The sequence below is a fragment of the Manacus candei genome, unplaced genomic scaffold, assembly GCF_025592945.1.
Source record: "Manacus candei isolate 608988 ecotype Guabito, Panama unplaced genomic scaffold, ASM2559294v1 h1tg000048l, whole genome shotgun sequence".
NCBI classification, from domain to species: Eukaryota; Metazoa; Chordata; class Aves; order Passeriformes; family Pipridae; genus Manacus; species Manacus candei.
The window spans coordinates 15,276,859-15,289,660 of NW_026138096.1; the positions used below are offsets into that span (position 1 = coordinate 15,276,859).

Genomic DNA, 12,802 nt, shown 5'->3' on the forward strand with positions numbered 1-12,802 from the left:
TATCCAACCTAAACCTCCCCTGGCACAGCTTGAGGCCATTCCTTCTTGTCCTGTCCCTTGTCCCCTGGGAGAAGAGACCAACCCCCTTCAGTCAAGTTGCTTAGGTGTCTCCATCCATCCCTCTCCCACCCCATGACTCCTTAGGAAACTTGGAAGAGATGAAGAAATAGAAAGAGAAGAGGAAAGGAATGACTTTAGAAACAAGACAAGCAAAATTCACAAACAAAACCCCAAAGATGTTCAATGAGGGTTCTTTTTTTGGCCTAATTTCACACTCTTGATGTCACCTGATCCTTCTGCCTTGGTGGTGGCACCCTGGTGGTTTAACCCTGTTGGTAAAATCACACCAAGCTGCTTCCTCTTCTCTGGAAAACCACTTGGACCTCGATTAAAAGCTGTCTCAGGGCAGTTGTGACACATCTGAGAAGTAAAAAGAGATGGTTTGCCAGCTCTCTTGGGACCTCCTACAGTTCAGGCCGAACTCCAACTGATATCCAGGCTCTTCCAGGCATCCCACACCTCTGGAGCCGCTCACTCTGCTCTGAATACTCATTGGGAATGTTGTTCCTCATTGGGAACCCATCGTGGATGAAAAACCATTTTTTCTCCTCCCCAAAGCATCTTTCTGTGGATCCATGTGCTCAGACATGGATTGGTGGGCAGGCATTGCCCAGGGAGCCTTGCAGGAATCCCTCAGGCTGTGGCTGATCCGGCACACCGGGAAGGACATTCCAGGGGCTTGGCCAAGCCACTGTGTTTCTTGCTTGTTAGACTCAGGGTTCCTTTTTTTTTCAGTGCCCCAAAACCCCACAATATTGGGAAAGGGCACATTAAGTAGTTTATTTATTTTTAAATCAGTGTTAAGTGCCTGACTCACAAAGGAAGGATCCCTCAGAGTTTGGGCTGGAATTCCTAGCTGAGCTCTGCAGAAAAGGGATGGGAAGAGGGAACTCACAACAACAAGGAGTGAGCTCAGAGGAAATTTAGAGCCTCAACTCTGATTTTCCTGCCTTGTTGGGTTTAAACCAGCCTTTATATTCCTTTAAACCCGTCCTTTTGTAGTTCAATTATATTAAAATCACAGCGACCCCGCGTCCGTTTGACCACTCAGCCTCGGAATCCATCACTCTCCATCCAGGAAGGATGTGTTGGTGTGGTGAGGATTTAAAAGTGCCTGGATGCTCCCCAGAGCCTTCAAGCAAAACCAAAAAAAAAAATAAAAATGAGGAGTGCAAACATATTCTGTTAGCACTTCTCTGCTCTGCCTGGGTTTCCGTCGCTCGGGCACGACCGTGGAAATTGTGGAGCCTGTCGACACTTTAAGGGCTGGGAACAATGAAAGCAAACAAACAATCAAATCCTCTTTCACTGAGAGGGTTTTTCTGGCCTAGACAAAAGAAATAAAGGGTGGAAATGGAGGAATTGGAAAGGGAGAAATAGAGATTTCTGCCTCCTGGTTGGGCGTTGAGTTCTTCATCAACAGGGCACAGAGTGGGGATTGATGTTGGGAGCAGGAGATGGTGAGGTGGGAGATGGTGAGGTGGGAGGTGCTTTTCTCACCATAATCATGGATTCACGGAATGGTTTGGGTTGGAAGGGACCTTAAAGACCATCTTGTTCCAACCCACCTTCCACTAGACCAGTTTGCCCAAATTTTGTGGTGAAACAAGCAGTGCAGCCGCTCGGGTGGGACCCGTGAAGAGCCTCAGCCAAAGGGGACTTTGCGCTGGCACAGGAACATGATTCCATTGGATTTTATTCCTTTAAGACCCGACTTTGGCCCCTTGGCACCTCCTGAGCACCTTCAGCTCAGGCTGCCTGTGGTCCATCCCCCTGGAGCGGGTTCAGGGATGAGCCTCTGGAGCGGGTGGGAGGCGGGATCTCCTCCCCTCTGTGCCCTCTGATTGTGGGAGGCCAAGGCAGCCGCTCATCCAACCAGGAAAACGGACACCACTGGAGTCACAGGGCCCACTGGCACCTTTAACCTGCTGATTGAGGCAGGACTGATGGGGAATGGAGAGGGCCAGAGGTGGTTACCCTTCACCTCAACATCCCCGTGAAACCGAACCCGCCCCCGGCGATCGGTGCGTGCCCGGGAGCTGTCGCTCCTGAGCTGGGGAGGAAGAGCATTCCATAAAGAAAGCTTTCATGGAGCTGCCTTTCATGACATCCTACCTTCACCCTGTGCACCATGGGGGCTTTTTCCCCCCCCTGAGAGCTCCCGTTGCTGCCATGAAAGGGAAGCATCTCCCGGCTCAGCTGCCGGGGCTCCCTGGGACGCCCCAGCTGGATCTTGGTGGGTGGCAAAGGCAGCTTTGTGGAGCAGCCTTGTCTTTGAAGCCTCGGGGAAACAGAATCCCAATTCATCCGTGTAATTCTTCTCCTTGGGATCTCTCGAGTGCAGCCGGAGCGTTTCAGGGCGAGGAAACGTTATCTCCTGGTATTTTGCCAGTTCACTTTCAGGGATAACCCCAGTGGTGTGATGGACATCTGGGGGCATCCCACAGGACAGGAGCACTGGTGTCCATGAAGGTGACTTTGATTGCAAGGCCTTGGTGCCCCTGATCCCTCAGGAATGAGCAGTTAATTGCATCCTGGACACGCGGTCCCGGAGCGCTTCGTTGCTGGAGTCTCCCATTGATTGTTTTTTTTCCCCTGTTTGATTTCAAGAGTACAAACACTGAGCAGGGTTTACGTGGAGCTGGACACGTGGATTAAGAGGTTAATCAATGAGATGAGCTCTGTGAGGAAAGGCAGGTGACTGATGTGTCAGACAGGAGACACTGGAGAGGGAACTCGCCCTCTTCGTGCTTCAAGTGGAGTCGTGGGGAGAAGCTGCAGGAGTGGTGGTGGAGCTTTGGAGGAATCCATCAGGGAGGAGATGGCTCCAAATAAGTTGAGAATTGAGACTAAGATGAGTTTAATATTGTATTGCAGCCCAGGATTCCTGGGTCACTTGAGGTCAACATTCTCCACGTCTCTCGTGAAAGCCCTGGTCCTTCACAGTTGTCATTTTTATTGATGAGTTGACAGCAAGGTGGCACTGTAAAGCAAGGAACATCCACTGTGATTTATTTCAGCTTTTTTTATTAGATTTACAGGATCACAGAATGGTTTTTGTGCTAATTAGTCTGTCCCCCCCTCAAAATCCCGTGATAAAAATGGTAATTTGTATTCCCGTAGGTTCTGCTGATTCCAGGGCACATGGGTTTGTTTTTAAGCACGGGTTTTGTTGTGTTTGGGGTATAATAAATATATATATATATATATATATAAATGGGGTTATTTTCTAGGCTGGATCTACCAGGGGGTCACAGGTTGATCTGATGACAGTGGAAAGTTTTGTGCTCCCTCTAAATTGATGCTTCAGTGTTTAAGTGCAGTTTTCCTCCAGAATAGGAGTGGTACAGGTATTAATTAGGTTGGATATCAGGGAAAATTCCTTCATGGAAAGGATTGTCCTGCCCAGGGCAGGGGTGGAGTCCCCATCCCTGGAGGGATTTCAAAGCCACGTGGATGTGGCACTTGGGGACAGGGGTCAGTGGTGGAATTGGCAGTGCTGGAAGAACAGTTGGACTCGATCTTGGAGGGTTTTTCCGACCCAAATGGTTCCGTGGTTCTTCAGGTGTGTAAATGTAGGTGTCTGGTGCTGTGACAGAAGCCCAGAAGTGTCCCAGGTGTCCAGAAAAGATAGGACACAGGCTTTCAAGGGATTTATGCCTTGCTGGAGCAGCAGCTGGTGGATGCTTTTAGGTGCCTAAAATGGCACCAGATCCTTCACTTGAGGGCCTGAACTGCTTCGTGTGACTGATGGTTGGTTAATTAGATGTGTGTCAGCATCTGTCAGAACCACAGACTGGGGCTTTGAGGTCACAGCTGCAAGTGGAAGGAATGGGAGATGAGGTTTCAGGGAAGCTGCAGTTTCGGGGAGTCAGGAGTTGGGAATGTGGTGTCCAAAGGGCCATTCTTTTGGAGGTTGGGAGGAAACAGCTGGGTGGGGGTCGGGCTCTGCTCCCGGGGAACAAGGGACAGGGCAAGAGGGAACGGCCTCAAGTTGCAGCAGGGAGGTTTATGCTGGATATTGGGAAAATTCCTTCACTGAAAGAGTGGTCAAGAATTGGAACAGGCTGCCCAGGACGGTGGTAGAGCCCCCATTCCTGGAAGGATTTAAAATCCATGTGGATGTTGCACTTGAGGCCACGGATTACTAATGGCCTTGGGCAGTGCTGGTGTTGAGGATCTTAGACGGCTTTTCCAACCTAAATGATTCCATGCTCTGTGATCCTTCGTGTCCAATGTTAAACAAGACAGAAATATGAAGAACGAGGCAGAAATTGGAGCACTTTCTGGGAAAATCCTCAGTTTTGTTTCCAGCTTTCAGCTTGTCTTCACGTTCCTGCCCATCAGTAAAACCAACACTTAACCCTGGAAACGGATCAAACTTCACCAAAGCATCAGAGGTTCAACAAGAATTAGAAATCCAAGGTGCAATTTTGACTCAATATTGGCATCAGTACCCTGATTATTATTACCTATTTTTATCCATGACCTAAACAAGTGTGTGACTTCCAAAGTGGTACATGAGCTCAGTGGAATGCCAGGAGGGCTCCACGTGCTGTATCCATAGGGAGGAAGAGAGCAATTAGGCTGATGGTCTTTAATTAGAGAATCACAGAGTCATTTAGGCTGGAAAAGACCTCTGAGCTCGTCGAGTCCAACCTTTAATTGATGAAGGTTGAGGTGGTCTGGCCACCAGCATGGAGGGGCAGCAGTTCTCTGCTGGGGGGCCTGTTGGAGGATCTGGCTGGAGGTGGAGCCGGTCAAACACACCCAGATGTTGCACCAGGACCTCTGAACAGGTTTGGAGACTGGACAGAGTGAGGGCAGGTTCCTTCTGGATCAGGAGGACTTCCTGAACTTCCAGGGCTGTCAGGAATGCAGGGGGTGAGAGGAGCAGGACCTCTGTGTGTGTGTGGAGATGGAAGTGGACCCCTGAGGAGTTTCTGCTGTGCTGGAGGGTGTGTTGTTGTGCTCTGACACAGCTCAGGGGCATCACAGGATGAAGGTGAGGGGCTGGAGCGTGTGCAGGGAAGGGAAGGGAGCTGGGAAGGGGCTGGAGCAGCAGGAGCAGCTGAGGGAGCTGGGGGGGCTCAGCCTGGAGAAAAGGAGACTCAGGGGGGACCTTCTGGCTCTACAACCCCCTGACAGGAGGGGGGAGCCGGGGGGTCGGGCTCTTTTCCCAAAAAAACAAACAGCAGGACAAGAGGAAACAGCCTCAGGTTGCACCAGGAGAAGTTTAGGTTGGATATTGGGGAAAAAATCCTCCTGGAAAGGGTTGTCCATCCCTGGCACAGCTGCCCAGGGTAGTGTTGGAGTCCCCATCCCTGGAGGGATTTCAAATCCCTGTGGATGTGGCACCTGGGGACATGGGTCAGTGGTGGCCTTGGCAGTGCTGGGGGATGGTTGGACTGGATGATCTTAGAGGTCTTTTCCAACCTAAATGATTCCATGATTCCATGACACGTTGTTTGCAGTAACTCCTGAGGTGAAGTCGAGTGACTTCATTTTACAGCTCAACCCTTTCTCCACTGAGAGGAGTTAAATTAAAGGATCTCCACGGGCAGTTGAGGTTCCAGCTGAGCTGAGCTTTCCTCTGGAAATGGTTGTGGCATTTCCATGGCTTCTGATGAGTCCCAACTTGTGTCTGACTTGGCTCAGCTGAGGTTCAGCAGCGGGAGAACCGCGGAGTCTTCTCCACCTCCCACTCCCTTGGGATCGCTCCTGGTGAGATGCAAACACCTCTCAGACCACGTGTCCACAGGAGGCCCTTCTGATGGACACAGGAAGGGTGGCTGATGCCCCTTGGTCCAAAAACACGGGTTTTAATGGTTTTGAACCTCTGACTCATCCGCACCGAAAAGCAGGAATGTTTGGATGGCTCCCACAGGGCTGAGCGGGGTGGTTCCCACCATCTTCCCGTGTGTGCAGACAGATCAACCCCAAAGGTGGAGGAAGACGGGTGGGGGAAGGGTGACAGACGACTCCAGATGGGTGTTTGTTGTATTTAACTCTAAGCTGCTCGTTTGGTCCCTGTTTTTCCTGGATGCTTTAACACATTCCTGGGCACCGTGGGGGCCGTCGGGAGACGCCAGGCAGGTAAAAGCAGAGACCCACCAGCAGCTCTCGGGGTGTTCCCACGTGGTTCCCTCAGATAATCCCCGGCTCTTTCTAACAAGCCCAACAACCCACCCCAGGAGCAGCATTTATTCCACTCATGTGCTCATGCATATTAATCTTCTCCCTCATCCGTTGAAATTCCCCCCTCTCCACCAGCCCCTCCCAGGGGGTTCCCTCGGAAGAGGCGGGGGGGATATTTCCGTGGAACAGCTCGTTGGCCTCGAGTCTCGGGATCGATACCAGGGAGGCTTTCAGTGTTTAAATTACCACCATGGTCTGCTGGGCTTGGCTGAGGGGAAAGAATCCCGGGGATGAACCGACACTCGATCCGGAGTTTGCCGGAGAGAGTAAACAAGCGCATTAGCGGGACCGGATAGGCGGGATAATTGCAGAGAGAGGTTGTTGCTTGAGTGGAGCCATTAAAGTCGACTTCAGGGAGCTGCAGCAGGTTTTAGATTGATGCCTGGAGGAGACAGGGCTCTGGGGAGACCTTCCAGCACCTTCCAGGGCCTAAAGAAGCTCCAGGAGAGCTGGAGAGGGACTGGGGACAAGGGATGGAGGGACAGGACACAGGGAATGGATTCCCAGTGCCAGAGGGCAGGGTTAGATGGGATACTGGGAAGGAATTCCTGCCTGTAGGGATGATGAGGGACTGGGATGAGTTTTCCAGAGAAGCTGTGGCTGCCCTTGGATCCCTGGAAGTGTCCAAGGCCAGGTTGGAGCAACCTGGGCTAGTGGAAGGTGTCCTTGCCCGTGGCAGGGGGTGGGACTGGATGATCTTTAAGGTCCCTTCCAACTCAAACCCCTCTGTGATCCTGTAATTCTCTAAGTCCCTCATTGATCCCATCAGAGAGAAGAAACACTCAAGCTTTTCCTTCTCCAGAGCAGTTGTGACTCCGAGTCTTTGCTGAGGGCAGGGATGAACTTTTCACTCGCTTTAAGAATTTTCCTGCTTTGAAGCCAAACGAGTCCCAGAAATGCTGCAGCTCAGAGGGGAGGTCCCCTGGGAAAAGCAGCACGTGGCATGAATTTGGAAAGGCCTGGTGCAGGAATGGAGGGGAGATCCTGATGTTTGTTCCCTCCTACCCTGGTCGAGAAAACAGCTCTGGCACACGGAGGAAGGTTTCCGGGAGACAGACGTTGGAGTTGCTTGGACTGGAGTTTGAAAATACAGCTGTAAGAATTTATTCGGGGTTTGAAGAGCTGTGCACCAGCTCTGACTTACAAGAAAATACATAAATGCTATAACAGTTGGTGGTAACTGGCCCAACTTTCTCGACCCACCTTGTGTTCCCTGGGTAATCTGGGATGGCGACGGTTGGGTGCCGTGAGTCACCCCGAGCCTTCACCTTGCTTGGGCAAATCCTGAGCTCACTCAATGGGCTCATTTTTAGCCCTGTGACTCGGTTCTTGTCTTTTCTGATTAACTGGTCAAAATTTGGGCTTGGTTTGACCAGGCATGGTGGTTTCAGAGCTTTTGTTTCTGGTGCTTAGTTGAGAGTTTAAATTTGGGCTTGGCTTGACCAGACGTGGTGGTTTCAGAGCTTTTGTTTCTGGTGCTTAGTTGGGAGTTTTTGTGTATTTTGGGATGAGATCTCTTGTGAGCAGTGGATTGTTTAATTTCTGTGCCTTTTTTTTTTTCATTTTCAATTTTATTTTGTAGTTTCTCATAAATAAACTGCAGGTTGGAGGCGGCCTGGAGCAACCTGGGACACTGGAAGGTGTCCCAGCTCATGGCAAGGGGGCGAGATGAGATGAGATGATCTTTAAAGTCCCTTCCAGCCAAACCATTCTGGGGTTCTCTGAGCTGGTTCTGTCTCTGTGGTGGGTGCAGGGCTGGGTGGGGCTGGGAGTTCCTGGCACTGGAAATCCAGGTTGTCCCTGGGTGGATTCCGTTTGTGCCTTTGAATTTTCTTTAAAGCGTGTTTTGAGCCCGGGCTGGAGCCTGATGTGCTGAATATCATAAAAAAAACACAAGTCTGGCTTTTGTGTTGCGTGGTGTCAGACAGACAGACAGACAGACAGACAGAGAAGGTGTGACCCACGCCAGGGCTCACTTGGCATCTCCCCATCCTCCTGTTCACAGCGGCCGCATCTGCCCGAGTGGAAGAGCAAACACTCCCCCGCTGTAATCACCCGAAATGTTCCAGGGTGTAATACCTTAATTTGGTTGCTGACATGAGGGCTTGATGGGGAAATGATGTGGTAATGAGGAATGACAGCCATGGTAGATTGGGATCTTTTGTTTCCAAGATTAAGAGAACCTGAGCAGAAAGTCTTTGCCGGGTGTGCCCCCGTCACCAGGAATAGTCCCCACACGCTGACTCAGAGCTCAAAACCACGCAGGAGAGTTGAGGCTTTCTGCAAATGGCTTCGTTTGTTCCCTTCTGAACCTGTTGTTGGCCTCTGGGACATCCAAGGGCAGAGGAATCTCCTGCTGGACTCGATGATCCATGTGGGAGTTGTTCGGGCTGGAGAAGAGAAGGTTCCAGGGAGAGCTCGTTGGAACCTTTAAGTGCTTGAAGGGGCTTAAAAAAAACAGGGAGAGGGACTTTGTACACAGACAAGATAAGGGGGAACTGTTTTAAAGCAAACCAGGAGACATTTAGATGGGATACTGGGAAGGAATTGTTGGCTGTGAGGGTGAGGAGGCCCTGGAATGAATTTCCCAGAGAAGCTGTGTCTGCCCCTGGATCCCTGGAAGTGTCTAAGGCCAGGTTGGAGCAACCTGGGCTGGTGGGAGGTGTCCCTGCCCGTGGCAGGCGGTGGAATGAGATGATCTTCAAAGTTCCTTCCAACTTAAACCATTCCATGATCATAAATGTCCATTCCACGATCATAAACGTCCATTCCAGCCTCAAGGATTCTCTGCAGTATTAAGCTGTGAGCGCACGATGAAAAAAAAACAGGAACCCCACAAAAAAATTAAATCAGATCTCTTCTCCTTTTCATTTGTGGCAACAAAAGTCTCCAAAGTCTGTTCTTGCTCTGCCTCCTCTTAATGTTTAAAATGTGGCCGTGGGGGGAGGGAATCCTCCCTGGAATGCAGACCCTGGGCAGAATCGCCTTTCAAAAAAAGTGTTTGAAAACAATCGCTTCTGCAGGAGCAGGAGCTCATTTGAACAGCCAGTTCTGTCCTTGAGATGTGCATTCCAGGATGCCGGGAGGAAAATAGCAGCCTGGAATTTTATTTTTTTTTTTTTTTTGCTTCGTGTTTGAGGTTAGTTTGAAAGGAGCCCCGGCAGCTTTTCGGGAGGGCGGTTTTTGCGGAGCGGCTCCTCGGTGGAAACAGTTTTGCCTTTCATATTTTTAGGTTCAGGGATTTCTCGGAGGTCAAGCCGAGTTCACACTGTTTTCTCCTCTGCCCTGATGGAGGGTAGGAGTTACTGTTTGAAGTCACTGGGGTCCAAACTTGCCCTGAAAGCTCTTGGGCACGTTGTTGTGGCCGGTCGTGGGAGCAGGTTGATGGAAGGAATGTGCACAGGTCGTTTCCCAGTTGGTGGAAAAATGCTGCTTCTATTTTATATCCTCTAATCACAGAATCGTGGCACGGTTTGGGTTGGAAGGGACCTTAAATATCATCTCCTTCCACCCCCTTCCACTAGCCCAGGTTGCTCCAACCTGGCCTTGGACACTTCCAGGGATCCAGGGGCAACCACAGTTTCTCTGCCCAACCTGTGCCAGGGCCTCCCCACCCTCCCAGCCAACAATTCCTTCCCTATATCCCATCTAGCCCTGCCCCCTGTCAGTTTAAAGCCATAATTTAGGGAATTTAATTATCCCTCTGCCTTTAAGCCACTTGAAACTTTCTCCAAAGGGCCCTTAATAGAAGGCAGAGGAAGCTTCCAGCCCAAATTTCTCTCCAGTAGCATATTTTTCCTATAGATTATCCTCAAATTTACATGATGGGAATGTTCTGCTCTTGTAAAGAGAGAGCACAGCCTGTGTGGGGCTGCATAAATATATATGAAGTTACAAACTTTTCCAAGAGGAAAAGGTGATGTAATGGACTGTGGAAAGAATATTTTTTTTTATATTCCTGCTCTCATCTGATCACACTTAGGATATAAATAGTGGGGAAAGGCACAAACCCATGGAAATGTGACCCACTCTGGTGCAGCTCCGTGCTGGGTTTGGGCAACGAGCTGCATCCAGGGGTGGATTCCAGCACATCAGCAACGTGTGTGGAGCCATCTGTCATGGCTTGGAGGTGTCCAAGCCCTTCAGCAGTTCATGAGGCAAGGCCAGGAGAGAAAAAAAAACAGCCTAGAAAATCAGGATGTAGATGGAAAAGGGGAGACTGAAGAGGTGAGGAAGAGCAGTCAGGGCAGGGCTGGGATTTGTTTGGGCATCTGCTGTTGCTCCCTGTGGTGGGGTCAGGGCAGCTCAGCTGTCACCTCATGGTGAGATGGCTGGGGGGGTTCAACTGGAGAAGAGAAGGCTCCAGGGAGAGCTGAGAGCCCCTGGCAGGGCCTAAAGGGGCTCCAGGAGAGCTGGAGAGGGACTGGGGACAAGGGATGGAGGGACAGGACACAGGGAACGGCTTCAAATTGGAAAAGGGGAGATTTGGGTGGGATATTGGGAAGGAATTGTTGACTGTGAGGGGAGACCCTGTCCCAGGTTGGGCAGAGAAGCTGTGGCTGCCCCTGGATCCCTGGAAGTGTCCAAGGCCAGGTTGGAGCAACCTGGGCTAATGGAAGGTGTCCCTGCCCATGGCAGGGGTGGAATGAGATGCTTTTTCAGGTCCCTTCCAACCCAAACCAGTTTGTGATTCTGTGATTGTGTAATTTCTTCTCCCTGGTATGTCCAAACCCAACTCTGTGTCCTCGTGGGCTGCGTTGCCACAGAGACCACAGAGGGGACAGCGGGACCTGGGGATGATTTGCTTTGATTTCCTCAGTTCTCCTCCCACACCTGGCTGTCTGCAGGTCTGTCTCTGCCCTGATGCTTTGCTTTACACTTGGCTTTACTCCTCAGAGCCTTCAGGAGTAGTTTTCCTGAAGGGAAATCTCACGTTTTACACTTGTTTGACTCAAATTCTTGATGAACACGATCTCGATTGGCTTTATTTTGAACTGGGCACCACAGATGGGGGGCCTGCCCAGTTTGTTGCATTTTGAGAACATGAATTCCATCAGGGAATAACTTTCTGAGCATTTTGAAACTGCCAAACGAGTCCAACCACTGTAGGATTTGAGGGAATAATGTCAATTATTGCTTTTTCTGAAGCAGAGTTCATCCCCACGTGAGAGGTGGACAAGCAAGGGAGGAGTTCTGTCGCTTGGCACTTCATGTCCAGGTGAAGAGCAGGGGGAACCCTTGATTTCTCCTACCCTGTGGAATGTGGGGATTCCCACCTGGACCACAAGACTCAGGGGGACAGGATTCAAGTTCCAGACCTGAAGTGACTAGTGCAGATATTAAGTCTGTAATTAAAACCTTAGGGTTGCTCCTGTCTCATTAAAAACCAACTTGAAGGACACTTTGACTTTCTGAGAGTCCAAACCATTTAGAACCAGTGGAAAGCTCATTTTTATTCTTCTGTGGGATCCCTTTGCAGAGTTTATATGATTTGGTGGGGGTTTCTCCTTAAATAAACCTTTTAATACTCTTTTAATCAGAATCTGAGACCTCCTCCAGCACTGGAAGGCACATGAGAGATCCCAAAAAAGGGCAGAGCAGCTTGTTCCCTTCCAGTTGTTTTGTGTGGAAAAGAGAAAAATTCAGATTTCTTCCGAAAATTCCTCAGAAATATATTTCAGAAGGTTTTCCCACCTTCAGTGTGCTGGGAAGGAAGGCCTGGATGTGGTGACAGCGACCAGGATCAGTGGGAGACTTTGATTCTTGGCTTGAAGGTGGTGACCCTGAACAGTTTAAATATTTTTCCAGGTCTGCTGAAGTTTTGGGGCAGGATTTGGCCCTTACAAACTAATTTAATTCTTGGTGGCTCCTCACAGGTACCTTTAGCCTTTTTTCCCCTCTTGGAAATAGTTATTTTTTTATCTTGTGTGCTGCTGGGATTTCTCCTGTGCCTCCTCTCATCCTTCTGCTGGTCCCTTGGAGAAGGTCCTGGTGTTTTGTTTTTTTTCTCTTTTAAGTTGGTAAATACCAAAAATCAACCTCGTAAAATCTCAGCTTTTAGTTTGGGACCAGCGTGGTGCTGAAAATATAATTATTATAGTTTGTTTTTCAAATTAAACCAGTGGAAAGTCGGAAAAATTGGAGAATTACTCTGTGGGAAGAAACCACCTGCCCGGATGTCACGGAATCATGGAATGGTTTGGGTTGGAAGGGGCTTTAAAGACCATCCAGTTCCAACCCCCTGCCATGGGCAGGGACACCTTCCAGTAGACCAGGTTGCTCCAAGAATGGGATTCATCTGCCCCTCGTTGTCTGGGTCATTTTGAGGGCTTTGATACAAAAATATTTGGGAAAAAATGGGATGACCAACCTTTTCCTTCTTGTCCTGAGCACTACCATGTTTCAGGATGAACCTCCACCTGTTTTTAGGTCTAAAAACCTGAAAAGTAAATTATCAGTGGTTCTGATAATCCTTCAGAGCAGGATTGCTCAGGATTGCTGAGAGGCTGCTCATCTCCTGACATCCCATCGCTTCCTCTCCTCA

The 12,802-nt window shown here is 49.9% G+C and overlaps 1 protein-coding gene across 3 annotated transcripts in view; it reads left to right on the forward strand.

The window, feature by feature from the left end:
- EXOC6B (exocyst complex component 6B) overlaps nt 1-12,802 on the forward strand; it is a 329,969-nt gene that overhangs the window by 261,100 nt on the left and 56,067 nt on the right. The window lies entirely within an intron of this gene.